General features: G+C 39.6%; 1 protein-coding gene across 2 annotated transcripts in view; it reads left to right on the forward strand.

Annotated features, from left to right (window-relative positions):
* The window catches only part of TBL1XR1 (TBL1X/Y related 1), a 109,150-nt gene that overhangs the window by 26,348 nt on the left and 54,835 nt on the right, over window positions 1-27,967 (forward strand). For both annotated transcript variants that reach the window (XM_036388592.2, XM_036388593.2), the window contains exon 2: window positions 20,582-20,646. The gene's annotated coding sequence lies outside the window, so the exon portion shown is untranslated. The remainder of the gene's footprint in view (window positions 1-20,581; window positions 20,647-27,967) is intronic.

Consider the following 27,967-nt stretch of genomic DNA (forward strand, 5'->3'; position numbering starts at 1 on the left):
CAAAAATGCATTTCCTGACTTAAAAATATGAATTTATTAGGACACTACTGCTGTGCTGTGAGTATCATGTGGAAGTTGCTCATCTAGTAAATTAATGGAGGCATGTGCATTGAACCTCCTTACACAGCCATTCCCTTCTGCTACCCAAAGCAGGAACTGATGACTTTTTCCCTGCTGTTGCAGAATAAGGAATTGGACCAGAGGCAGATTAGGCTCTAACAGCAGTTGTGTTAGAGCTGCTGCCAAAGTGCACAGGAGCCAGGTCTGCAGCTTCCCTGCAGGTTTCTGGTTTGTCACAGCCACCTCGTCATCCTCAGTGAAGTTCAGCCCTTGAGAGAAAATCCAATCCATTTTTCACGGCGGTGAGGCGAGGCGTGGAGCTGGAATAACGCAGCGGTGGGGGAGGATTTGTCAGTCCTCAGTGTCCCTCGCTGCCTGTCCCCTCCTGCTGCCATCATCTGGGTCACATGGAGCACCTCTCTTCTCCTGGCAGCAGAAATTTGTAGTGCTGACACCTTTCTTTGTACACTGGACTCAGCATCTAATGCTCTTGAGGCAGAACAATTCCAGAAGCCTGTCCTGCTGATGAGAAAAACAAAAAAAAAACAAAGTGATTTCTTTTCAAGTCTTTTCTAGAAACTTAGCGAGGTGTCTGCTTGGGGATACAAGTTGGGTCATCCCCACAGTCAGAACTGGCAGTGGAGGAGTTTCATTAGGGAGTCGAGTAATCTCCAGTTTGAGTGGCAGGAAGCCATTAACAGCTGAGGGAGGGATGGGAGAGATTTGTAAATTGGGGAGCACTGTGGTGAAGGTAATTAGGGAGTGATTGCTGTTGCTCTAATGCAAAGAGTAAAGGCATCAAATGAAACTAAAAAGTGATATCCAAAATAAACACAGGTATTTTTTTTCCTAGAATATTCCTGCAGACTTTTTTTTGCCTCAGGACATGGTAATGCTAAAAGTTGATGTGAATTCAGAAAGCCATTATGTATTCATGGAAGAAAAATTGACCTGGAGCTATTGAACACTCAGTTTTTGAGCTGACATGGAAAGGGAGACTTTTCAAAAGGGATTGAAAGGAGACTTGTGAATTTAGGAACAGCTTTCATAATGAGCACTGTGTGAGAAAGCATGCTGATGCTCATCAGAAAATACATCAAGTGCATCATTAGCCATTTGGAGGGAGCTGGAGTTGCTCTCTGGTACCAAATCAGTGATAAGCAAGGTGCAAAGGCCCTTCTTGGCTAATAAAAGAGGAGCCTGGTAAGTTGTTATGTTTGAGGCATTAGAAGGTGAAGCTGGTGCAGGACTATAAAGAGACATGGCAAGACAAAAGCCAGTCACCTTTTTAGAAGGATTTTAAGTGGTTCTGAGTGAGGTGAGACTGCCTTTGTCAGGGGCAGCAGAAGCTCAAGTGTGAGGTAACAAAAAACTTCAGTTGGGTTGGGGTGGATGGATGGATGGAATAGGTCTTGTTTTACTGGTGCTAAGCAGAAAGAATTGCAGAACTTAGATATCACCTAGTTAAATCTATGTAAAGACAGAGGCATGTGCACCAGTAAAAAAAGTGAGTTTTTAATGAGTGGCATTGTACATCTTGTGTATGTATTTGAGCATTTTGAAGATGTAGATTCAGAGTCTCTAAGGCTTTTGAAACACTTTAAAAATAAGAATACCTTTGGTTTTTATTGCCATTTGCTTAAAGTATAAGGAGCCTTGGAATGTACACTGAGGCTTCAAGAAGTAAAACAATCTTGCTTTTCTTCATGGTTATTTAAAGAGTAAATGCTCTGATTGTGCAGACTTAGTTAAGAGGATTCCTTGAAGAGCAGTGGAAATGGAATGGTGGTGTATGTCAGCCTTTCAGCTAATATGCCAGCTATAGGCTTTAATCTTCTTTTTTCTCCCAAAGTGATCATTACATGAGATTGTGGTTACTGTAATGCAAAGACTAAAGGCATCACCTGAAAATAGAGGGTGATGTCCAAAATAAACACAAGTATATTTTTCATAGAATATTTCTGGAATCTGCCAAGTATTGCTCAGATATGTGTCATAAAGTCTTTTTTTAATTGACCTTGGTTTGGGAATGTTTATGATATTTTTCTCATATTTTTGTGTTAGGAGATTGAATTTCATTTTAGGAAGAAGTTCTGTAGTAAGCAGATACTTAGCTAAAGGGAAGAATTTTGCAAGTATTTTGAAATTCTAGGAGCACTATAAGCATCACCCTGCCAAATTAAATTTTAACCTCAGGATGTGGTTTAAACCTTAATTTTTAAGAGAATTCCTTTTAACAACTCTGATTTTTATCTAGGTTTGATTAGAAGCCTTGTGCTTACACAATTAGAATACGTCACCATACAATTAAAAAATGTCCCATGTGTGGTGAATGTTACATATTTGAATATTGGCAAGGTGGAATGGGATGAAGATAGGGCTGCTGTTCAAGCTTGGGAAGACAGTCACGTTAAAGTTTCTTGCCTCTTTTTTTCCCCCCTAGATGTTCACAGTTAAATCTCCAGCTTTCTCTTTGTGCAGCTGCTGTTCTTTTTCCTGGCAGAAGATGATTGGGGGTAGCATTGGTTACAGTGTGGGTGCATGTGTTTAGCTCCCCTGGTGTTTAGGGGAAATGAAGCTGGGCTCTTTTTGTCCCCACCATGCTTTGCTTTTCATGTTTCAAAAATGTGCTTCTATATAAAATATTTAAGAGTGTTTGTGCCTATATACATATATATAAAATACAGTGTTTATATGAACATGCTTCTTGGATAGAGTTGCCTTGGTTTAGGTTAGAAATAGCAATTATGTGCTAACAAATTGCCTATTACATATGCCCAGTATACAATTTTTCCAGTAAATTTGTAACAGTTTGCTCAGTTCCAAGCCTGTGTGAGTGTGTGTTGCCTCTCCAACCTATTCTGGTTTTTGCATGTGGAAATAAATTAATTTGGTTTTGCATGTTAAGTACTGTATTAATGCAAACTCAAATAGTCACATATATTTATGGGACTTTGCAATTGCTTGACTTTTAAGATGCTTGATAACGAATTGGAATTAAATACAAACTCAAGGAGCTCCTTTGGCAAATAAGCATAGATGCTCATTGCACTCATCATGTGGCAGTTTTTCATGCACACAGTATTTATTTTAGCAGCATGAACTGTAGAATGTGCCCCTTAAAGTGCCAATTGTGGCTCAATTATAGACGCAGAAATCACAATTTTAAGTTGTTTTGCTGAAGGCTGTGCACTGGCTCTCTCTGAAGACAAGTACACATTTTGGGAATAAAAAATCCACAACCAGCAGTACCTGCTGGACGTGGATGTGCTGCAATTGTATTTTCTACCAGGGTTTATTTTACAAAAGAACTGTTGAAATCATGTTGTTAAGGTTTCAAAGTCAAATATCCCAACAGCAGTGAATAGACAGAATAAACCATTGTAGGATTCAAGATGTCCAAGAGCACACACCACCACTGGCTGCTGCTTGGCCATCACCCACAGGTTCTTCTCAGCTGTGGGTCCCAGCCTGGATTGATGGAAGGGCTCTTCCCTCCCTGGAGCCACAGCCTGCATTGGTCCTTGCAGAATTCCAGGGGGTTCCTGGTCTCTTTGGATGCCAGCCTGCTTTCAGGCAGGTTTCAGTAGCTGCTTGTTGCCCCCAGACTGGTGTTACCTGCAAGCTTGATGAGAGTGCATTCCTGGGCTTCCTCTAAGTCACTGGTGGAGTCACTGGATAGGTCAGGTCCCAGGAGAGATGGCTGCAGTATCCCAGGTGTTACTGGCCTCCTGGTCACCACAGAATGGTTTGTGTTGGAAGGGACATTAAAGACCATCTCATTCCAACCAGAACTCTGCCTGGAACAATTCCAGGCATGAGGCATCCCTATCTTCTCTGGGAAACCTGTTCCAGAGTCCCCTCACAGTAAAAATTTCTTCCCCATATCCAATCTAAACTGGCCTCTGTTTAAAGCCATTCCCCCTTTTCCTATCACTATGTGCCCTTGCACAAAGTCCCTCTCTGTATTTTTTGCTTCTCTGCACCCTTGGACACAGCCCATCTGGTCCCATGGGTCAAGATCAAATAATCCCTGGTAGGAACCCCAGCCTTATCTCCCATCTGCTGCCACTAAATCATCCACCTCCTTCAGCAGCAGCCCCACTTTTCCCCTGCTTAGCCTTTTACTATTATTTGCAGCATTAAACGTCAAACTATTTTCGAAGCATTTCCATGAAACGTTGATTTGAAAAGTTGTGGTTTATCAGTGAAATGTAATGCAGAGTGTGTTACACCCCAATTATATGTGCATTAAGCGTTCCCATAAGAAGTCTAAACTGAATTTTGCAAATTTTTATTTAATTATAGACTTACATTTCAGGATGTATTAGGCCACCCACTGAGTGTGAGGGCGTTCTAGATTGCTTCCAAAGAGCTACCGGTTGCTTTGGGAAAACTTAGTTCTTGTCAACCTGATGAAGTTTATAGGAAATCTTCCTGCAAAAATGACAGCAGCTCTCCTCTGACTTCTCTATGGTACCCAATAATTTAATTTTAAAACCATAAAATCCAGTATTTGAAATAACTTCTTGTTAGTGACAAGTATAAATATTTTTCACTTTTATTCAATATTTGAAACAAGTGCCGTGACTGTTTGTGTATGAATGTGTGCATTTGTACACTGCATAGAAAAATACTCAGCATTTATGTGTGCTTCATTCATTTTACTGTTATGAAAAAACCCCTTGTATGTCTATCCAGAACAGAATTTTACTGTAAACCTAATGCAGTGTGCTCATTTGTATGGGTTGCTGCAACTGGAATTTTTCAAATGCATAATGTGGTGGTCATGATAATGTGTTTACAGAGTGTAAAATTTGAGCTTGAATTATGATTACTGAAATAATTGATCGTCAGCATTTGTGCTTTGCATAAGAAGAGTTCAGGAAAGCTGAATATTAAATAAACAGCATGTTGGATGAACAGCATTTCTCTTTCAACTCATCAAATGAACAAAAACTAAAAGAAGAGCATGTATTCTTATTGCCAATTACTGTCCAAGGAGGATAATGATACAATCTTTATGACCTGCTAGAACTGTATTCTTAAAATAAATTTCCCATTACATTCCTCTCACTGTTAAAATACAGTCTTTCTACCAGCAGATAAGTTGTGCCAAAAATAAAACCAGAAAGGTCTCTCATACATAGTTTCTGGTTATTAAATGATGTGTACTCTCCCTATCCCTTCCCAGCAGGATATTCTGGCTTCTCCAAAGGCTTAAGGAGCTCCTGCAGGAACTCAAGGAGCTGGTAGATGCAGGGGGTGAATGAACAAAATTAAAGTTCTCTCCTTAGAACTTCTCACTTGTTTTGATCATCTTGCAAATGAGTAGAAATGTATAGAATTTCTGTTTGTTGAAAAACAATATTTACACTGTGTCTCTGATACCTACAGAACAATGCTCAGACATCAAAGGGGATCTTCCTTTTGTGGGAATTGTAAACTCTGCAAGAAAATTATTAGAGAAATCATTAGGATTTAGAGGTACATAATTAATATGTGGGAGTCAAATGCGTTATGCACTCAGTGTGTTTATCAGCCCATATTCTGGGAGTGCAATCTCTGAGAGAGGCCCTGAAGTGCTCTGTGGTGTGTGTGGGCCAAGGGTGAGAGATGGAGAAACCTCTCTGATCAGAGCAGCAAAGCACAGAGAGCCTCCTGCTTTGTCTGGATGGGGAGTGTTTGCTGCTCCGAGGGAATAAATAACAGAAATACCAGCAATCATCACACTGTCTCAGGGCTGAGGCCACGGCCAGAGCAGGTGGGGAAATCTTTGAGGAGATGATGCTTTAGTCTCTCTGAGGTGTTCACTCCCCCATGCCTGTGTTTTCCTGGAGCTCTGTGCTCTGGCAGCGTGGGAGCAATGCAGAGCCAACAGGTTGCAGGGGTTTGCATGCGGTGGTAAAAAGGAGAATGTGTCTGGCACGGCATAGGCAAGAGGAATACAGGAATATACACCCCCACCTTTCTGGGTTTTGTTCCCTTTGGCAGTCTCTGCTGTCCCTAGTACATCTCTGTTTGTATGCTAAAATGATCAAATCAGTAATGATCACTTTCTTGGGGTTTTTATGCTTTTTCTTGTTTCTTTTCTGCAAGGAGTCCTTCAGGGCTTCTGAAGATCTCATTTCTATTCTTGTGATAGCAGGTGCCTTTGATAATCTGTTTTTCTCCAGTCTTGATTATTCTTTTTCTGTGTTGTTTGTTTCTTCCTTTTGGCAATTACATCCTCAATTTTGGATTATTTTAGATTTCTATTGCTAAAATCAAAACATAGTCACTAACCATCTTTCTGCATTTGCTGATTTATTTTTTTGGGCAGCGAGGCCCCTGCTCCTTTGGCATCCTAGCTGTCTGCATATGGTAATTTATATTGTCTCTTAGCTGCGAGATATTTTTTCTTCAGCAAATTATTCGTGTTTGTTTGCAGCTGATCATTTTTGTTTAATAGCATTTTCTATTCCATGGCACAGCAGCGTCCTGGGAGAAAAGGATTTTCTCTTGGTGCTCTAATGAGTTGTTTTCTTAACTCCCTCAAATGGTGTCCCATTCTTAGAAACAGTCCAGCAAGTGTCCTTGTGCTGTGGACATACAGCAGGGCTTGGCAGATCCGTTCTGCCTTGGTTGGGAATTTCTCAGGCACTGAGCTGGATCCAAGTGAATCAGGCAGGATGCTGATGGAGCCAGGGTGACAATTAAATGCCAGCCCAGGCTCCCAGAGCCTTCAGTGCCCTCTCTGCTCGGGGACTCCAGCCTGAGCTCAGCTGCTCCACGGGAGGAATGACTCTGCAGAGCACCAACCCCCATGGCTCCAAACCAGCAGTGATCTGAAATCGGAGTTTTGGTGCTATGATCAAAAGAATTTTTTGTAGTTTCCATGAGTAAAATCCCTCCAACACTAGCAAAAGGGTTGTGTCTGCTGATCAAAGGGTCCTTTGGCATCCCCAGCCAGTGAGATTCAGTGCAAAGGGAATTTTCAGAAAGCTCATTAAAAATTAACAATATTGTGGGGGAGAAAGCCCAGAGATAAATCCTTAGAGATCATGTTACTTTAATAGAAGTTTTTACTTGAAATAAGAAATACCTGAATGCCCACTAGAAAACAAGTTCTGTAATAAATTCTTTGCACCACATTCCCTGTTTAAGGATGTGGGAAGTTTATAAATTCTGGATTTTATAACCTGTTTTGTTTCTTCTATGGAGATATCTTTGATTTATCTCAGTGTTTGCTACTGTACAATTTACCATATTAAAAATCAAATTATGGATTTCTGCACCTTAGATTCTTATGGGTTGTATTGATCTTTCAGGGCCTTTCATGTTTTTGAAGTGTGTAAGACGGTGAAATCTAAATTCAGAAGGTGTTTCTGAGGTTTATTCTTTTATAATGTATGTATTTTATGTTATTGATTCCTTATTTGCTACTGTACAAACGGGAACAACTTTATTATTCTTCTGACATGGCTTGTAGTTAAAATCAGCCCTCTTGGCCCAGTCTTTGGTGTTTCTCACTGATGTTCCAGAAGGGATACAGAGGAGGCACTGTAAAGAAACTTCTGGATGAGATGTACAAGTTAATTATCAATGAGCTGAGATTTTATGATACCCACAGTGAACTTGTGGGGAATGCTTCCCTGCAGAAGCTAGAGCAAGTGTGGCACTGCTGAAATGAAGTGTAAAAAAAAGCTTATTTTCAATGCATACTAAATTCAGAAATAGTTGCAGGCACAATTAATAGAGGTAACTTCCTGTGGCAACTGCCCTCTTATTCTTTCTTTCTTTCTCAGTGTAATTACTTGAAGATTACTGTAGTCTGGATACAACTTTGTGGATTATTTCAATATATTTGCTGGTTTAGAATTCAATGGTAAAGTTAAGCTTAAAAAAACAAACAAAACCCATCCCACCCAGGACTGAATGATTAAATTTCCTTTATTTGTTTGTTTGGTGCTCACTTTTGTACCTCCAGAGGAGCACTGAGCACCTCAGGATGTGGGTTAGGTCCTGCTAGGGTTTTCCTTGGATCTATTTTCAGTGACTTCCATCCAGAGACAAAGGGACTACCCAGTGCTGCCCTATTCAAAATCTTTTTTCTTTTGCAAGTAGTGAACATCAAGGCTGATTATAGATGTTGTTTTAAAGGAGGTCTTTTAGTCTTTAATTTACACCTTTGACTATTTAATACCAGAAGAAATGTCTGCTAAGCCCAGGGTGGATCGAAGGGAAAGCAATTTAATCAACAGGTAGAAGCCCTTGTTTGAAGTAATTGATTGTAATTTTGCTTTGGATTTAGAGAAATCAAACTTTGGCGAGAAAATAACTGTGCTGCAATCTATTAAAATGTTTGATTTGCTACTAAGATTGAATTGTTGAAGTAGAAGTGGTATTTATTTTGCTAATCAGGCTGATTTACTGCTTTGCTCTGCTTTTGTTAAAGCACATAACCTTTATTTATACAAATTATTTGAGCTTTTATGACTTTTTAGGAAGTTGCATGTTGATGAATAGTGTATTTCTAATTTGTGTGAAACTGCATTTAGAGGAAGGCGTGTATCTAATACATGAAATTTTCACTTGGTTTACTGTTGCAGTGTACTGGATAAAAGAAGGAGACTTCTGAATTTCGAATTAGGGAAAAGTGCTCCTTTGACAGTAGTGAAATGAACTGATTTTCTTGTTCAGTATTTTGGAATTAGTGGGGGTTTGTAGTCTCATAACTGGCAGATAAATTTCTTATCCTTGTGTGTCTGGAGCGCATGCAAAGCACTGAAGCCACTTGAATTCAAAATAGTTGTGGTATTAAAAATCATTTCTGTGCCACTGTAAAAACTGGCCACTTATCACTTTTAGTTCATGAACACTCTGCCTGTGATTTCCAGCAGTTCCACTGATTGATTAGTTTTCTTCAAACTGTAAATATTGCTTGATTATTTCATTTATCTGATATTTTCTTCTAGTGGCTTCAATCAGGTTTTGGTTCAGGTTGCCAAAAATTTAAATTGAATTTGAAATTAAAATCTAAACTCAGTTTTGACATGATATTTTTATAGTATCTATATCTGCAGTGGGTTCTGTCATCAAAACACTGAAGAATTTCAGTTAAAAAATTGCAAAAGGATTTTTTACTCATCATCTTTTTAAAATAGAAATTCTTTGTAAATATGGAAAGAACTGTGTGGTTTTGAATGGAATAAACAGAAATGCTTCTGTAGTATTCTCTCTTCTGCTTCCCTGATGCTGTGAGGCAGCAGCACAGGGCAGGAGACACAGCCCTGCCCTCCAGTTCTCTTTAGGCACCACCATTTGGTTGTGTTTTCTTCTACTTGGTTAAAATAGTAAGCAGCAGGGTTTAAAATTTACTTTGTGGTATCTGTAGGGGTTTCTATTTTAATCTTCCTTAATTCTAAACTTATTAAATAACAATGTCATGGAAGTGTCTATCTTCTTTACCAGAATTTTTAAGTTCACCCTACCTCAGTTCTGGCTTTTTGGGTCTCTCTGGCCACGAGCAACTCAGCTACTCATCTTGGGCAGTGCCCACAGTTTTTAGATACTTAGACAGTTTTAGATAGTTAGTTAATTTAAAAGAGAAAAGCCTCAGGAGGCTTTGGGTGGAGTGCCTGAGATAGGACTGCTGAAATGACCTCACCAGGTCAAGCCTGCTGGTGACTAAGGGTGAGCAGGAGTGTCTCCCTGGTTTGTTAGTCAAGAGAAAAGCAGATCTTGGCTTTAATGCTTTGGCAAGCACACCTCTCTTCTTAAAGTGTGTCACATGAGGGATGTGACATGTTTGTACATGGAGAGTTACATGTGAAATCAGACTGGCCCTGCAGTATGAAGTCTGCCAGAAAGGAGAAGCTGCTGCAGTGATCATTGCAGCACATTGCTGGAATCCAGGGTTATTTCCTTATCTTACCCTGTATGGCTCTGCAGCTTGTGCTGGGACAGAGGAATTCCATGCAGCGATGGGAGGCTTTGTAGATCACTTCCATACATGTGTTACTGACACTTCACACTGGGGCTGCTTCTCTGGCATGAATTATTTGCACTTCCCTGTGGCTGCCTCCCTTCATCCACACTCAGCTTTGCCCTGTGAGCCCATGGATGGTCTTGCCTCTCCATGCAGCCACTCTCTTCAAACTTTAGTAAGAATGTTTGGCAAGTGTTGTTTTGAGGACTGGCAATTGTTCAAGTCAGTTAAGAATTTTGCAGTAAAGTCGTTACACAATGAAGTTATAAAAATTAACTCTTTGTATGCAGGCTAAAGTAAATGAGTGTAGTTTGATTTTTACTGCTTTACGGGAACAGAAAGATAAAACTAGTCAAGTTTTCTGAATCACTGAATTAACCAATTAGCTAAAAATGCCCCAAGGAAATTATCCTAACTTGACCAAAGGACAAATAGTGCTAATTGCTCTTAAACTGAGCTTGTTTAGTCTGCAGATGCTGCTAGCAAAACTGCATCCTTTTTGTGGGAGAGGGAGTGCCAGTGTGTAGGTGGCAAACACACCCAGCTTGTGACAAGGAGGGTCAGCAAGACTTCTCTGAAAAGGTGTCAAAATCAGTCCAGTAGTAGTATTCCTGGGAGAATATGGCAAGTGGATTTATTTCTGGGTAAAGTTGGTGTAAAAAAAGAAGGGGATATGTTAAATGGGTCAGAAGTGCTAGTGTTTGAGATGCTTTTATAATTCCAAGGTTTTGCTTGTTCCTTCGGCAGTGATAAGAAAGATAAGACACAAGAAAAAGTCTGATAAATGATTGCAGCTGTACTGTATCACACAATAAAAAATATATGTATTGAACCTTGTTTTTATCTGATATGGTAAACAGTCTCTTCTGAAGTGCAGCAGCTTGTAAACCTGTTTTTTTTTTTTTACTTTTTGGTGCATCATTATTGGGCTACCAAGTCCTGTGCATTTATTACTCTGTGCTGTATGGGCTCTGTGTATTTATTAGTGCTAAATACCTCATATTGTTCCCTTTCAACATTCTGCCACTGACTTGGAAAAGTATGGCATGAAAGTATCCTCAAAAAAATAGGGAAGAAAAGCCCTTGACTAGGTGTGACTGAAATAATATCTACAGTGTTCTGTTTGGAGATGAACCAGACCCCAATCTTTGGTGTTTGACACTGAGGGGAAATACTTCTGCTAGGTGGAGTATTTTTGACAAGTGTGTTCAATTGTGTTCAATACTCCTCCCCTGAGCATTTGTCACTTGCTTCCTTGGAAAACCAGTGTATGTTAGCATGATCACAAAAGAAAACAGCAAAATATACAGGCCTTCTGTTTGTTCTCCATCAGTAAAAAGACCTAAATATCTGTAGGTTCAAATGGAAAATAGAGGCATAGCTTTGTGGAGTTTTTTTTTTTAGGTTCATGAATATTCATCACTTTTTTCCCTTTTAAAAAATGAAAACTGGGCTGGTCAGTGGATGGTTTAGTGACTCTGTATCAGAGCAGCAAAAACCACATCAGGAGCAAATCTTTTCAGTGATGGTACTTACCTGGCATATTTTAATATTAAGATGTGGGTAAATTTTCCATCTTTAGCTAGGTAAAAGATTAAGGAAGTTTTATTTCCCAAAGACCAAGAAAGTATTGAGTTTGTTACTTTCTCTGAGCAATCTGGTAGATCACATTGATAATTATGAGTTGACTTAAAAAATAGAAAAAAAGTCCCAAACCCACTGGTTTCATGAAGCCCTGACAGCAGTTACAGAGAATGAGAATTCTGTAGGTGACTGCAGAGGCAGAGTTCTGTAAATGTAATTCCCAAACGGTGAAACCCTATCCCCAGCCTATTCCAGTTTGAACGAGATTTGCAGGATGCACAGCTCAGCCAGTTTCAGATTCCTGGTGTGAAACAATCAAGATAAGAATCAAAAAGTAAAGAAAGGGAAAAGCCCTGTTAGATCAAACACTAAACACTAATCTTTCTCCTTAGGCAGAATTACTCCTTCCAGAGTCCTTACTGCTCTTGTTTAAAATAACAGAAGCCCCATGGCACCGAGAGTTTCTCTTACTTGTCTTCAGCTGCATGATTTTGTTATGGGGAAGTTTTTCCTGGTTATTTAAAATGTATTTGCAACTACCCAATCTTTACCAGGCAAACCTAAGTCTTCTCAAGAAATTGCTGTTTTTTCTCCTGTCGGTGATGTTACATAGCTGTACTTGAGACTGATCCCTTAACTAACACCAGCATTCTTTTTTTTTCTGCTTTTTAAATTGTTTGTAAAGTGGTGTAATAGGTTATCTAATCCCACTTTCACTTGTTTGTAGGATAAACACCTGCTGTGTGTTGCTCTGTATGTGTAACACATAAGTTCAAAGGGATATAAATTGAGCTGTACAGCTGCAATGACTGTAGGAAATCCAACAGAAAATACTTGCAGTGAAACAAAAATATTGACTTCACTCATTTTGGCAACAAAATAAGTTTACTTAGGGTTTTTTTCCCCTATTGAAAATGAGTGTAAAACCATTTCCTACAAGCAGGAAAACCAACATAATTGAAATGTTAATAAAACAGTATTTTTAGGAGATGGGATTTTTTGTTTTAAATTTCTGGATATACCACCTAGGTCTGTCCTGGAGGGTACATAGTTTATTAATTCAAGTGTACGCATACAGCTAAGCCCTCTTTACTGCTTAGGACAGGCTTGAATAAGGGCACTGTTAGGTTGTTACCAATTAATCATGGCCTAGTTGATGATCTTTGTAAAACCTCTCTGCTGTGGTTTTGTTTCCTGAAGTCTCAGTTCTTTTGAATATGTTGTCTTTGATGAATCAAATACATGTTTTCCTTGGTCATGCTTAAGTTTTGTTGTTATGAAAAGAAACCAACAAAGGACAAGTGGCATGATTATATTAGTTTAATATGCTGCTGTTGATTAATGACTTTTGTCCATTTATTTAATAGCTGCTGTTCTCCTTGACCATAGTGTTAAAGTAAATAGTTTGCTGTTTCTCTGTACTGTAAGCTCCTTATTCTCTGGGACAGGTTTTGGTGTCTCTTACTCCATGTACAAGTCTAATATTGATGCAGCTATTTTGGTATTCAGTCAGTGTGACAGACAAACAGCTCTGGTATCCAAATGGTTTGAAAAGACAGCAGAATAACAGATACCTGTTTTACACACTTGGTGCTTGTGCTGTTTGTGGTACAGCTTGTACCTGGTACATCATTCTAGGTTTGAGAGCTTTTTGTGCTGGGCTCCCTTTCTCTGTCCAAGGCACCAGGCATCCTTTGGAAACACGTATTTTGATGGTGGAGCTATAGGTCAATGCTCCTCCTGCATTTCTTCCCTTTCTTGAGCCAGGTCTGTCCTCCTCTGACCCTGCAGTGGGGTGCTTCAAGAGCTGAGTGGAAGAAAATTTAATTTTGTTTTCAGAGGAAAGGAAGTGTTGAGAACACCCAGCTGGGAGAGGGTAGATGAGGGTGAACTGAGGTCTCCCCATGCAATAGCAGTGAGATCTTGGCTAGGATGAGATTTGAGCTTAAAACGAAACCAAAGCCTTCAGGTGAGCCACACCTCTGAGCTCTTAGGGACAAGAGGCAGCTCCTTTGGCTGTCCCTCTGCCTTCTGTGACTTTAGCCCCTGCTGCAGGGAAGGTTTCCTTTCTCAGGGGCAGGAAAGCCTCCGTGCTAATGAGCAGCACAGGCTTTTCTCCTATTCCCTGCTCTGCAATTTGTCACAGCTCAGTAGCTGCTGTGTAAGAATAAGTTGTCCTTTTAGCAGGGATGGCTGGATAAGCAGTGCATGAACAAGGGCAGCCCTCTCCAGGTAGATTTTAACTCTTTGTGAATCAGAGCCCTCAATTGAAGTTGCAAAATTGCTCTGTTGGAGAAGTGATGGAGACATGGAAAGAGCAGAGGCCAAAGGTTGTAGGAATGGTATTGTCTACTGGTGGCATGGTGTGAAGATTTGGAAGAAGGAAAAAATCCTTGTGTTGCTTGGTCTTGGGCAACGTGTCTGCTTCTTAGTCACAGGGTTTACCTGTACAGGAAGAACTTCATCTCCAGGTTATTTGTGTGAAAATATGACCCACACACAGTAGTAGTTCTGAAAGGTGATACAACTGCCTGAGTGCATTGTGCTTCAGGTGTCACTCAGTTTTGAAAGTTCCTGGGGAAATGAGAGGGGACTGTACGCAGAAGTGCAGCAGTTTTTGTTGACCAGTATTTTTGAAAAATAAAATAAAAGAAAGAAGTTATTCCTTGATGCATTTAATTGATGATTTCAGGGTATTCAGTGTTACCCTTTTTTTGGCAGTGTGAGAGGCTTATGTTTTTCTCTGGCTTTGCACAAAATAATAACAGTAATAATAATTCTAGGAAGAATCTGGAACCCATTATTATAAACACCTTATTTTAGTGGAGCTGCATCCCAGGAACACCTGGAGTGTATGAGCCCAAGGGCCACCACAAACTTTGCTTTTGGCCTCTGGTATGACTTAAAGTTTTCAGAAAAATGTTTTCATACCTGTGGATTTTTAAGTGCTTTTGAGTTTTAAAAGTAACTTATAATTTTGAGTGCTATTTTAAAAGAATTCTTGGATCCTAACTCTTCAGCCTCTACGCTATCACTATCACCCAATATCGCGAGCAAGGTAGATTTTAAAGAACATTTTGGAATACCTTAGTTTTTAACCCTGCCCCTTTGCTGCAAGGGCAGGTACCCTGGGAATTATTCCTGCAGTGGGCAGACAGAAGGCAACCAGGCTTCCTGGTGTGTCCTCAGACAGGGAGAGTCACTTGAGCAGCCCTGGGTGTGCCCAGCGTTCAGGGTCAGTGGCCACAGCGGGACAGCTCCAGCCTGTTGACGTCAGGCTGTCTGCAAACACCTCCGGCAGCACCAACCAAGCCCCACTGCATTGTCTGAATGTCCTCAGCAGCTCCTTCGCTTGGCTCGGCAGCAAATGGACATCTGAGCCGTGTCTTTGGAAGGATGCCCTGATTGACTTTGGGGTGCCCAAAGAACTAAAGTGGTAGTGGCACCAACACTGAGGGAAACCCAGCCAGGGCTCCCATGGTGGTTACACTCACTGAGGTTGGAAATAATAACAATATTGTCAAGTCCTTTTGTTATTTTGGGAGATTTCCTTCTGTAAACATATTGAGCCTAGTTCCAAATGTGATCTCTGTGTAAAACGTGTGTCCCACCTCACTGAAATACGGCATATTTGAGACAGAATTTTAATTAATTCAGTAAATTAAGATTGCTATAATCTAGATAAGCTCTTCTGCATGGCTACTGTGAATTCCAAAGCAAAAGAATATATTGTTCTGAAAACACAGTATCTATCTGAAAACACAGATGAGGCAGGCACTGTTAGCAGAAGAAGGTGATTTTCCCAGGAAAGCAGTTTGAGCTTTGTTCCATATCCCACATTGGAGACCAGTTTAAAAGTCCTTCCAACCTTGCAATTACCAGTTCCCTGCAGGCACATTTCCATGTTGGCAAAAGCAGCTGTGGCCTTCCTTCAGCTGTGAAGGCTCATCTGAGTTTACTTGGTCTGAGTTCAGAGTGGAGAATGGAAGGGTTCTCACCCACCAGTGCAGCTGAGTTGATTTAGTGAGCTGGAGAAGACTGAGTTAGTATATGGGAAATATGTCTGTTCTTGCTCTGAGGAATGGGGAAAAATATTCTGATTCTTTTAAATTGTTGTTTTGTTTTGTTTTGTTTCATGTTCTTGGGGTTTTGTGTGTCTTGGTTCAGTGTTTAAGGTAAGTATTTGAAATCTGTAATAACAGAGTGGCCCCTAAATGTTACACCTCAGGTTTTTATTCTTTTTTTTTTTAGAGAAGGAAAAATCTTTTTCTCTTTCCTATTTGAAGTGAGTCTGCTGAAAGCACCCACTTTGACAAGTTGTTTTAGCTGATTAATATTCCAGTGATTAATTTAAATTTAAAACTCAGTTCTAGACTAAAAAAACAGAAAAATTATTTGTAAATATGCTACTGTTTTGAGCAATATGTCAGTAGTCATCATGTCCACCATTTTTGGAAGAAGAACTCCACAAATTGGAAACTACCTTGAATTTTCACAGGTGGGCCCCGATCCTGCAGGTAGCAGGTGGGGTTTTGTGAGTGCTCTAAGGTCCTTTGGCATGAGAGTGCTTTGGGTAATAACTCTTTATACTCTTTCCCAGTCTAGACTGGGTTTAACTTCATTCTCTAGGACCTTCTAACTTCCAGTTTATGTGAATTGGATTACTTGCTAATGAATTTCATTTAAATGCTTGCAAGTGAAATGGTGCTGCAGTGCTGCTTGCCTTCCTACCAGCTGATTGGTATTGACAAGATTACTGGGGTGCATTATGGGCTTTTAATGGAGCTGGCTGAGTTGGTTTCCTCTCCAACAATTCAACTTCCTTCCCTGTCAGTGGGTTATGAGCTATTTTCTATGATTGCCTCAGGTTTTGACTGTAACAGAAACTGGTGTTTAAATTTCTGCAGTATTCTTTTGCTCTGGTCTGACTTATCCTGTGTTTCTCATTGCACAGTGAATCCTGTTTCTGTGGGTTTGCAATGAGTGTTTTCTGTATCTGGATGAACTTTTCTCCAGAATAGTGCTGTCTGCTTGCCCAGTTCTTATTCTTTATCCCCTCAGATACCCTTTGTATTAGCAGTTGATTCACATATGTCCATGGACATACAGGTGCTTGTTCTATAAAAGAGTATTCCTGAAACGTGGAAAGTTGTGCAGCTTTAATGTGATATGAATGTACAAGTTAAGCATTTCTTTGAAACATCTGGAAGGTTGGCTTACATCAGTTTTTTCTATATTTCTGATGAAATAAAGGTAGAAGAACAAAGATCAGGAAATAAAAATTGCTTAATTGACAGAGAAGATCTGTTTCAGGTAGAGTTTGTGTGGATAAGTCTCTGGGCAGGTCTTACCTACTTTCAGTGCTTCCCCTGATGAGGCTTCCTGTAAAACATCCTCGCCCACGCCCTGCTCCCAGAGCGAAGTACAGGAGCAGTCTGTGCATGTTATTTTGTCACTAGGAACCCTATTGCTACCTACCACTTTCAAGTAATGACACTTCTTAACTACATCTTGTGTGTGGTGCTGATTTCCCCCCCCACACACACTTGTATGTATTTGTTTCTCCTGAATTTTCTGAGTTGGTATTTGTCTCAGTTTAGCCTCTCTGTCAGATCTGAAAAGCAGATGTTGTTGTAGACGTGCTGAATTGCTTAAAAAAAATTATTGCCATACATCACTGTGGAACTGTGATTAAAAGAAATAACTTTGGTTTTCTCTGTTTATGTTCCAAGCACAGCAGTGGTAGAATCACCATTAGCTTTGTATGTGCCTATTAACCAAATGAAAGGAAGGATTCAATGGAGTGATTAGTTTTCAATTTAGGCTTTTAAAGTTATTGTCTCATGGTTTTTGCAGCCTAGTTACTGAGGGGAATATCCAGGGTTTAGTTATTTTTAATTCTGTTTTGATTGGGACACTTTTTTCCAGTTACTGGAATTCAGATTAAAGCAGGATACTCAAGGATAATTTAGAAGAAAAGATACTGTGTCCTTAGAAGGCTTCTGTGATTCGGAAAGCACAACATCTCATGGCTAAATTTGTTGTTAGAACTCAAATAGCACCAAAATCTCAGAAAGTAGTTTAAACAGTGTGATCCTAAGAGGATTAGAAAGAAGCACAAGTTCACATGGGGAACAGGAGCAATTCAAAGCTCATGCAAAAACCACTGCTTTAACCATAACACATACCCAATGTAATGTCTCGGAAAGAGAAGGTAGCACCCATAGCAGCATTTATGGAAGGAAATGGTTAAACATTTCTGCAAGTAGCATTTAAAGAAATCCTTGCTTTGAACTGATTGTGTTCGGAATCAGGTAAGGACTAACATCAGCGCACGTCTGGTCTGTGTGTTTATAACCAGATCTGTCACTGTGTTGGTGCCAGGGTTGTTTTTATCTGTGGTTTCCTTTGCACCACGTGGTTATTGCTTGGCTGATAGCAGCAGCCCAGTCTGTGCAGGCAGCCTGGATGGGTATCTGCTGCTTTGATGAAGCTGGTTTGGTGTGTTGGTTTAGCCCTGCAGGTGAGAACTGCCTGACTCATGCAGGCTGGGTTTAAGCCTGGGGCATGGCTGGTCTCTGTACACCCCAGCAGGGTAGGATGCTCTTCACAGGGAGATGAGGGCTGTTGTACCGAGTGTTTGGCCCCAAATCTCCAAGGGGCATGCGCACCAGTTGTGTCATTTTGTGCAGAAAAAACTGGTGTGGGCAAGACTGGTAAGCACTGGCTCTGAGCACATGTTGTGTTCATCGAAATCATCTTTCTTTTCAAGTTGAGTGGAGCAGTTTTCAGTTGATGTTGAACACATCACCAGGCAGTGGTGAGCCGTTCCAGCTCCTCCAAAATGAAGGATCCAAACTCACAAGCTGCTGTGCATTCCCCAGGTGTGCCTTATCAACTTAAAAATAATCCACCAGATGCCCTTTAAGTGTCATGTACAATAGCTGTTACTGCATCTGGGCACCTGTTTAAATCACCGTAACGTGGTGGAATATAAAGGTGAGAGATAGTCTGAAATCAATACATTATAACTGTCACCTGCATTGTTTCAAGGTACATGCCAAAATCCAATAAGATAAATTTGGAAAGGAAAAAAAAGCTGCTGATGAGGCGTTTGTACTCAGCAATTGATTCTGAAGAAGGACATTGCAGAGTTTTCTAAGTGTTTACACATCGCTTCAAGCGCCCTTCTTTAAAACTGGAGCCTACGACCAATTAACATTGAAGGAGGAATGAAGTGAAGTCAGTGAACCCTTTCTTTTCTAATTCTCTGCTCTCTTGAGTCTTTGCTTCCAGCTTCTTTCCGTGTCACTGCCCTGTTTAGATGTAAAGCAAAGGACAAGAAGCCTCTTCCACGGATCAGGCAGAAAGGTTTCCCTCTCTGGCTTCAATGATAAGTACTGCACTCGAGAGTGCACAAGGGCAAAGAGGTGTTGGAAGGAGAGAGTTTGGGCAGTGTGTACTGAAAAAAGCCTTTTTTCCTTGAAGAAAATGTTTTATGTCTGTGCGATCATCCCTTTATTTGTGTTTGTAATGTTCCTTCCCAAATGGAGTAAACCAAACCAAGCGTCACACTCAGAAGCAGGGCCCTCCTCTGCCTTTCTCTGCACACAGCTTTTATCATGATTTAGATTGTCCTCCAAACAATCTTGTTTGGTTGCTGTTTTGTTCTGCTTTTAAGGAAAACTCGTTATAAGCAAATAATGTTTTTATGGGGTCTGCAGAGCGGGTGTTAAAGCGTTCTCTTCTCAGCTCTGACTGTGGAAAAAAAAAGCTTTGAGTAGCCGTGCATAGGATACTGTACCTCTTGAGGAGTGGAGTTTCACTCAGCCTATTTACATATTTTCTGCAGCACAAGTACAACTAAGCAAGGAAATAAGAGCATGTTTGCAAATTCTTTCAATTCCCAGCATTCCTGCATTCCTCAGCATCCTCTGCAGTGCCTCTTGCTTGCACTGTGAAGGTGATGTTACTGCCTGCCTTGTGGGATCTTCTAAGAATAAAATAAGTCCAAATGGTGCAGCTCTTTTCTTTTCTTTTATTTTCTTTTTTCTTTTCTTTTTTTTTTTTTTTTTCTTTTTGGGCTGGGTCCAAAAATGGCTCTATAATGAATGATTTCCTGCTGGTTGAGCTTGAAAGTTGCACGTGAGAACCTTGTGTTAATCATGAGTCCCACAAACTGTAGTTACTCTTTACTCATAGTAAAAGTTTTTTGACCACAGGTTGCAGATGCTTGGTAAAGAATTTAATCTAAAAATAGTCTGGTAATACTTCATTAGTCACCCATGTCCATCTGTCACCCTTCCTGCTCTTTGAGTGGGTGATTAGATTATGTCCTAAAGAAAAGTCGTCTGGCAAGTATTTGTATGGAGGGCAACCACTCAGGAATATTAGTGTGGATAAAAATCATTTGTCACTGCTGAATAAAAATGAATGTTGTAGTGGATGGAGTTACCTCATATTTGGATGTCAAAAGCTGTGTGCTTACACTTAGTTATTTTATTGTAGGGTGCATAAAATTATTATTGACGTGTAAAGAAAATTACTAAAATGTAGAAGAGTATGGATTTGTTTGGATTATGTTTTTATTTGGGTTTTAAAGGTGGACAAGAGTTCTCTTGAATTTTGCACTAGGAAGATTTATGTTATTTACATGTTGTCAAGTGTTGCTAGCAATTAGTGTGAGCTGGTTGTTTTCTTTAATTACTGAGGTCACTGCAGGAGTTGGTAACTCTTTGGGCTCATGGGCACACCTGTGTACATAAATTGAGTTATTTAGTGCAAGATGTGTTAGGAAAACAGATTTTTCTTTTACTGCTTCACAGTGGATGTAACCATTTTGGAAGTCATACCATTGGAATTTTGATTTTTGTTTGGAGCTTTTCAAAATTTTTAGGTGTCAGTACCTGTGGTTTCAAGATAATAAATACTAACATTTCCTATTTTGTCTCCTTATTTTTCTGTCAGCATCACCCTTCTGTGGCAAGAGGCACCCGAAAGGAAAACTTCTGCATATCAATGCACTGCCAATGGTAAGTACCTTTTTAACTGACTAAAGCTGGTGTGGTTTCTGTCTGCACACGTGCCATTAGCAGGCTTACACTGCAAATAGTGTTTTTAGAATAACTACTTTTTAGTATTCAAGTGGATTATTTTCATTTTTTAAGGAACATCTAGACCATTATGCTGTTTGACAGAAATATTACAATTGCACCTGGTTTTATCCTGTGGAAAGTAGGGCAGCATGTTAATTTTGAAGTGAGAAGTGTGACTCGACAGTAACATAGCTCATCCTGTTAGTAACTGGTGTTGCTTCCTCTTTTGGCCAAGAGCCTGTTTGGGGTGAGCTGTAGCCAAGCTGAAAATTCTGTTGCCCCCACTTGGGTGCTCTCTGCAGTTTGTTTCAATACTAACAGAAAAAAAAAACCAAGACCAGCTCTGCATTGTCAGGTGTATTTTACTCCAGCCCATTTGGCAGTGTAGGACCAGTGAAGTTAAAATCTTAGTTTCTGTAGAAAGGGGCAATCTTCTTATTCCATCTCTGAATGTTAGTGTTGCAGACTGCTGCAAATTCATATTTTCAGGCTATCCTTATGGTTCGCTGGTGCTTTCTGATAGCTGTGCAGATGGAAAGCAGAGCTGAGGTCTGAAGGGAAGGACTGGAACTTGCTGCTTCAGCTTTGATCAAACAACCTCTTTTTTAGCAGTTTTGATATCTTCTGTTGTCACAGTTGAGGTGTGCAAGAGTGGTACCTTCAGCATTAGCCTTAAGAATTAAATGCATAAAGTGCCAGTGTGAATTCTATATTTAAATCATCTCTCTCTTGTTGTGCTCAGTACAGAAGTTAAAGGGATAATGTTTTGAACCACTTGCTTTGAAAACATAGTTTTGGATCTGAGAGCTGAGCTGATTTCTGTTGGTTTGCATGTGGAAATGGATCTAAAGAACATTTAAATCAATTACAGCCTCACTTATTTATACCTTTGCAACTCCACTGTCTTTGCCCTGTGAGGAAAAATGATGCTCAAAGAGAGTTTGCTTGGATGTAACTCCTTCACTTTGAGGTAGTGAGCAATTCTGTTAACTCCCAAAGATGTCATGGAGTGAAATGTAATATATTTGTCACAAAGTAAAGCAAATATACCTCTGAAATCAGAAGGTCTGCACCAAGGATATATGTTGTTTAATAGTCTGGTTTTTAGGCTCAGAGTTTATATGAGTAGAGTTTATATTAATTTGAGATGAATTTCAGGTGGTGGGAATGGATTTGTTGAGTGAGAAAGAATAGTGTTTACCTGGTCACTCAGACTGGTATTTCAACTTCTTGGTCCTGAAATGAGCAGTGCTCTCAGCCTTTTCTAGTATTGTTAAATCTTCATTGTTGTTGTTGACCTTTTTCCAGCAAAAAGCTGCTCTGTTTTCTTTTTATTTTGTAGTGGTTGAGTGTTATTATAGTTATGATTTAAGATACTGATCTGTATTACTGCCTCTCTTAAAAACATGACTCATTTCATATTAACCTAGTCCTTATACTTCATAAAATTTTAAAATACTGTGAGACTGTACTTGAAATGTTACTGCATTTTGTCCTAATTTTCCCCCTACAAATTATATTAGAAATTCAGAATTGCACAGTCTCAAGGGCATGGTAGTTGTTACAGTGATCATAAAACATACTCAGCTGTTACTTGCAGTGAAGTGAAGTACTCCCCACTCTTGTCTTTGAGGGCTGTTTTTGTGCTATAAGTTGTTATACTTTATTATTCAAGAGATTTCTAAGCTATTACTCACCTCTGATTAACTTTGAGATAGTTTGAATGTAGATTTAAGAGACAAGCTAGACACATTTTTTACCATCCCCAAAGTAATTGTAACTAAACCTGTACAGTAAAAAAGACTTTTAGAGGTTTTTATTATGTTTTTCTCTTTGCTGTGTGTAAACAAAGTGTGAGCCAGAGGTCACTGAAGAAAGCAGGTTTTGTACATCCCCCAGAAAGGCCTTGCTTTAACCACGGTTGCCCATGTTCAACACATATATTTGAATAAGAAATTAATTTCTGATTCCCTTGAGAAATGGTTGTAGCATTTTTGGTCATGTTTAAATCCTGATTGTCAGTTCCATTTCTTAGTAGTAAAAACACCCAAAATAACAATTTACACATACTCCATCCTTTTCTGTTGTTTTCTTAGATTTTCAATTTTCAAGATAATTAAAAGAAACTTATTTTTTGCATCATATTATGTTATGATATGCATAATATATTCTATTATGTATATGTTAACTGATAAACCAAATAGGGTAAAATACTAGTTACTCTTTAAAAATTATTGTAATTGTTGGCAATTCTTTAGAAAAATAAATATTGATATTGTGATATAGCATGGCTGTGTTCAGTGGGTGTAAGTTCTCCTTCTCATTTTTGCAGCCAAATTTAACATTCCTCACAATGTCTAAGGAAAGATGCAAAGGCTTAATGAAAAAGGCCTGGTAATTGCAGGAAAGTAAGTGTCTAATGCTACTTTTCTAGGATTTTGAAGGTTCATTTAGAGGCTGATAACTGGTACTTAATCTGTGGTCACAAGAATTAATGTGTCAGAAATAAAAATGTGAAGTCATGGATCTTTGGTCTAAGCAAATGATGACATCAGGATTTCAACAAGGGCTTTAGCAAATACATTTTCTTATTATGTGATGGAACTTGTAGCTTACCCAAGAAAGATTTTCCATTGTGTCTTGCTTTTTTGTGAGTTTTGGAAGCAAACCAGTTTGCCTTTCTGTCTTTGCAAGTCATTGAAGCAGGTTTGTGTGTTCACATAAGTAAACGTGGGAATATAGGAATGTGCATGTATTTATACACACATATAGGTGTATATCTAAATTTAGAAATACAGAATGGACTGTGCAAAAGCCAGGAGCTTACAGAAAGGTGGGAGCTACCAGTTTGTGACTCTCCCATGACAGCTTGCTGGGATGGGTTTAATTTTGCAGAGGTAACCAGAAAGGGCTGGGAAGGACTCAAGCTGGGCCATGTGCTGGCCTTCTTACAGGCATCCTGGCAAACACTGTGTCCAGGCTCTGAGCCTTTACATGGATGGTTTGACAAAGATCAACACCCTGATCAGTTAAAAAGGTCTAATGCAGAGAGCATCGAGGATGTTATTGTTTATTACAAGCTGGCACAGGTAAAGTCTGAGGATAGGCAGTGAACACAAAATTACCTAGTCCCCAGGCAAGCAGAGTCATCAACAGCTAAGGCATGTCCTCACAGTCTTGGGGGGAATACCAAGTAGGTGATTTACATCCATTCTTTTCAGTGCTGCCTACTTCTAGGTGAACACATTATGCTGTGTTTCGAGGGTGTAGCACACCTATTGTGTGTTGTGTCAACTGTTCCTACTCATAAGAGATGGGATAGAGCAGCTCTGCAGGCACTGGGTCTCTTGGGCCAGCAAAACCAGGGGTGCAACATTTCAGTGTAATTACCTGCAGGGGATTTAGCTCAGAAACAGCAGGAGGGCTTGGAGGAGCTGGGGAGAACAAGTCACTCTAAAGTGAAGGGAGACTGTCTGCAAAAATTTCCCCAAGACTGCAGCGAGTCATTTTTAATTTGAATGTCTTTGTGGTGCCTTCAGGTAGTCCTGTGACCTTCACACTCCTTAGAAGACAGGTAAATCCATTTATTCATTTACCTATTAGCCCATGCTTCTCCAGCAGCTAAACCCATCCAAATACTGATCTGCCAGGCCACTATGCTGAAATTCTTCCATGCAAAGGAAGACAACCAAGGGAGGGAATATGAGCTGGAGAGCTGGGTTTGGTGTGGAAGCCTTGTCTCTGCTGGCACCTCCCAAGGACTACTGGAGGTCTGTACCTCTAGCTCCAAGGTTTTTGCACTGGAATTGCAAAACTGGCTTTGTTTCAAGAGGAGCTGAATGGCATCTCTCAGCTAGGGGTGTATAAAATGAGCATCTGCTGATGAGCAGCTCTTTGCAAGGTGGTGGAGCTGAAAGTTGGTTGTCGTACTGAGAGCAGGGACCCCTGCTTTCCAGAGTTTATGGAACTTGACAGGACTAAAGATGTTGCCCTCAATAACCTAGAATAATTGATTCAAAATAAATAACCCTGCAAGACTTAAGGCCCTTATTCTATGAAATAGAAATGCATGTGCCTACATGTAACTTTTAGTGTAGGAGTAGTTCTTTTGCAATATAAATAAGGAGTTCTTGCATGCATAAAGCTAACCAAGCTTGAAAGCACATTGAACAGTAGGGCCTAAAAGTGCTCGTGAAATTTATTGTTGAGGCTGTTGGTTGTACAGTTTATGGAGTGCAGCCTTAAAAGGAAAAAAAAACTATTTCTAGCAGGTTCTGAAATAGTCTCAAATAATCGACCACATGAAATTTTGGACTGTTTTGCTCCTTCTGAAATCAGTGGATGCTGTTATTAATGAGGAAAGGTGAAGTGCAATGTATTTTGTGTGATAATTGGTTGTGGCTAAACAGTTATATTTCAAAATGTTCATACATCAGTTCTATTTATTGGATCAGCATGAATTAGCTAATCTAGTGGTTTATGTGTGGAAGAGGAAATACTGCTGATAATGTGATATAAAAGAAAAGTTCCATCGTGTGGTAGGGTGCAAACTGTGGTAAGCATTAAAAATTGTACATACACTATTCTGAATAATTTTTGGAAGGGTTTTTGAATTTTCTCTTTCTTTACAGAGAGCAAGTTAAGCACACTAGCAAGATCCCTTTCTGACTGAGAGGGAAAACACCCCTTTTCTCCTATTTCTGCCATTAAAGTTCACCACTGAATGAATCAACTGAAACGGAAATGAACGTCCTTTAAAAATTGAAGTTTTGGCTCTGTTTTGAAGAAGCATTTGTCAGAGAACTTTGTCTGCTGTTTCTCTAAGCATTTTACAGTTCAAAAATAAGCTTTGACTAAGAATTCTCAGCAAAATCATAAATATGTAATTATCTAAGCAGCTGGGATATTTAGCCCCTGGCAGGTGCCCAGTGCAGTGCAAGAGCAAAGGGAACTGGGCCAGTATCTCAAGCTAGTAGAACATCTAAAACAGGGTGAGGGCCATTACTATTCCTTATCTCCTGCTATTTCTAGTTTTTAAATCTTAAATATATCTGAAAAGAGGCTGTATCTGCCGCTATGGGTTGTCTTCTCTTACAGCTGGCTTAGTCTGGTTTTTTTATTGTTTTCCTCTGCTTTACCTGCCCTGCCTTAGTTTTTTTCTGTCTTCACTGCTTTATACTGGTGTTGGTTCAATAGATAATAGTAGTGCAGTTAGCATTAGATTATATCTTACTTGATCAGCATGCCATCTGCTTTAGAGGAGAGGGAGATTTTGTGTTTGTGCTCTGGGTTCACTGACATATGCCCATGAAGTTGTATAACCTGAAATTACCCTTTTCCTGCTCTGTTATATGAAAAAATTAGAAATACGGTGTAAAGTCTTGTCAACATTGGCAAAGTTTGTTGCATAGTTAAAAAATTGAACTGGCTTTTGTGTGTACATGTAGTAGGATATTGTAGAGAAAACCCAAGGACAGGCTCTTTTGTGTCCCAGCACGTGAGTGCCGCCATCTGCAGAAGAGCAAGGCTGATTTCACAGGAGACCATGTCAATGTGTCACTTGTATCATCAGGCCTTGATCCTGGTTTCCTTCTTGTCAACAGAAAGTTGATGTTAGTCCAAGTTAACAAAAGTAAAAGCTGCCCTTAGTTTCAGCAGTGCTGATGCTGGGAGATAATGAATATTGCTGCAGAACAATAGGAAGTCTGCAGGCTGTGTGGAGTGACACTGTGCTGACTTTTATTTACTCAGGGGAAACAGACCTGCTGGCCTTCAAAAACCAGGACCCTGTGTGGCCATCAGCATGGATGGCATGGCTAGAAGTCTGTATTTGCTTCCCAAGTCTTTAGTTCACCCAGTGATGAGAAGCAAAAATTGTAATCATTGTGTTAGTGCACCCATATTTGTAAATAAAGGTCATGTGTGGTGTTCTTATTGTAATTTAGTGAACAAATATAAGAAACTGTTCTAGACAAGGGATTTGAATCCCACACTGAGCATATGTATGTAGGATTGGCATCCATGAATTTAATATTCACACAAATGGAGGGTATTGATGTCAAATGTGAGCCATAATTGGAATCTTTGACCTCATTAATGATATTTGTGAAATCTTCCCCTTTCACTTAATTTCTTTGGGCTGTAGATGGACCATATTTTACTGTAGTCTACATGTGTTTTAAAAATGTTTTATCCTGTGTTCAGGTGTTTAACAACGGTTTTAACTTATGCCGCTGGACTTAGCTTTTTTTTAAATTCAAGTCCATCATAACAATGTGAAAAGGAGAGGATTTGAATAAAGCAATAAACTGGGCATGCGGTGTGACTTGGGAATGGTTCTGTGCATGGCAAGGAGTTGGACTCAATGACGCTCATTGGTCTCTTCCAGCTCAGCTGATTCTGTGAAGCTGGCAAAGGAGCTTTTATAAAATCAGCCATTTCACTCTCTTGTAACTTGTTTTCTCTTCTAGCTTAGTTGACACTTTTTATGAGAACAGCCATGCACTTCTGGTAAAGGGCATACAGTAAGCCAAATTATACATACATGATGGGCTATGGAGAAGTGATTTTGAGTGTGTGCTTACTGATGAGAATCCGGAATAAAGTCACTGGTGGTTAAAACGAACAGAGGGCAGATCAACCATCAGAGCAGAGTCTTTTTCCATGAATAAAAGAAACAATTTTAAAACTATCAGGTACATAACACACAAATTAAGGGGAAAATAGATGGTCAAAGGTCAAAGAGGGAATGAAAGCACAAGTTTTATGGTCACAAGATCAAATGAGGCATTAGTTAATTTTCCTTTTTTTGGTGCAGTTCAGCACAAGTTCAAGTAATTCAACCGAGTGATTGAACTGGAACAGGAAAGAGTGCCAGAAAAACTGGTTGCTAATAACATAAACAGAAAAAATAATCAAACAAAGTTACAACTTGATGTCAGCATTTCACATTAAAATGAATTTGAAAAGACTGGAATTCCATCCTAGTTCATGGAACCTTATTTACATAGAAAATGAATTTGTAACAAATGTTCTTTTAACAGCTGATAAATTATTCTACTAATAAGCCATCAGAATAGATTTAACCAAGAAGTGGCTGAGGCTCAGATAGGGTTTTCTGGAGACTGACCATCTGGGAAATTGGAAGTAACCTGAGTAGTAAGTAAGGGTATCTGAACTGTGAGGAGGTGACTTAATTACGTAAATAGCAAATGGAAACCACATTAGGGATGCTGGGGTTTTGCTCTAAATAGAAGAT

This window comes from Molothrus ater, chromosome 10 (assembly GCF_012460135.2).
Source record: "Molothrus ater isolate BHLD 08-10-18 breed brown headed cowbird chromosome 10, BPBGC_Mater_1.1, whole genome shotgun sequence".
Lineage (NCBI taxonomy): Eukaryota > Metazoa > Chordata > Aves > Passeriformes > Icteridae > Molothrus > Molothrus ater.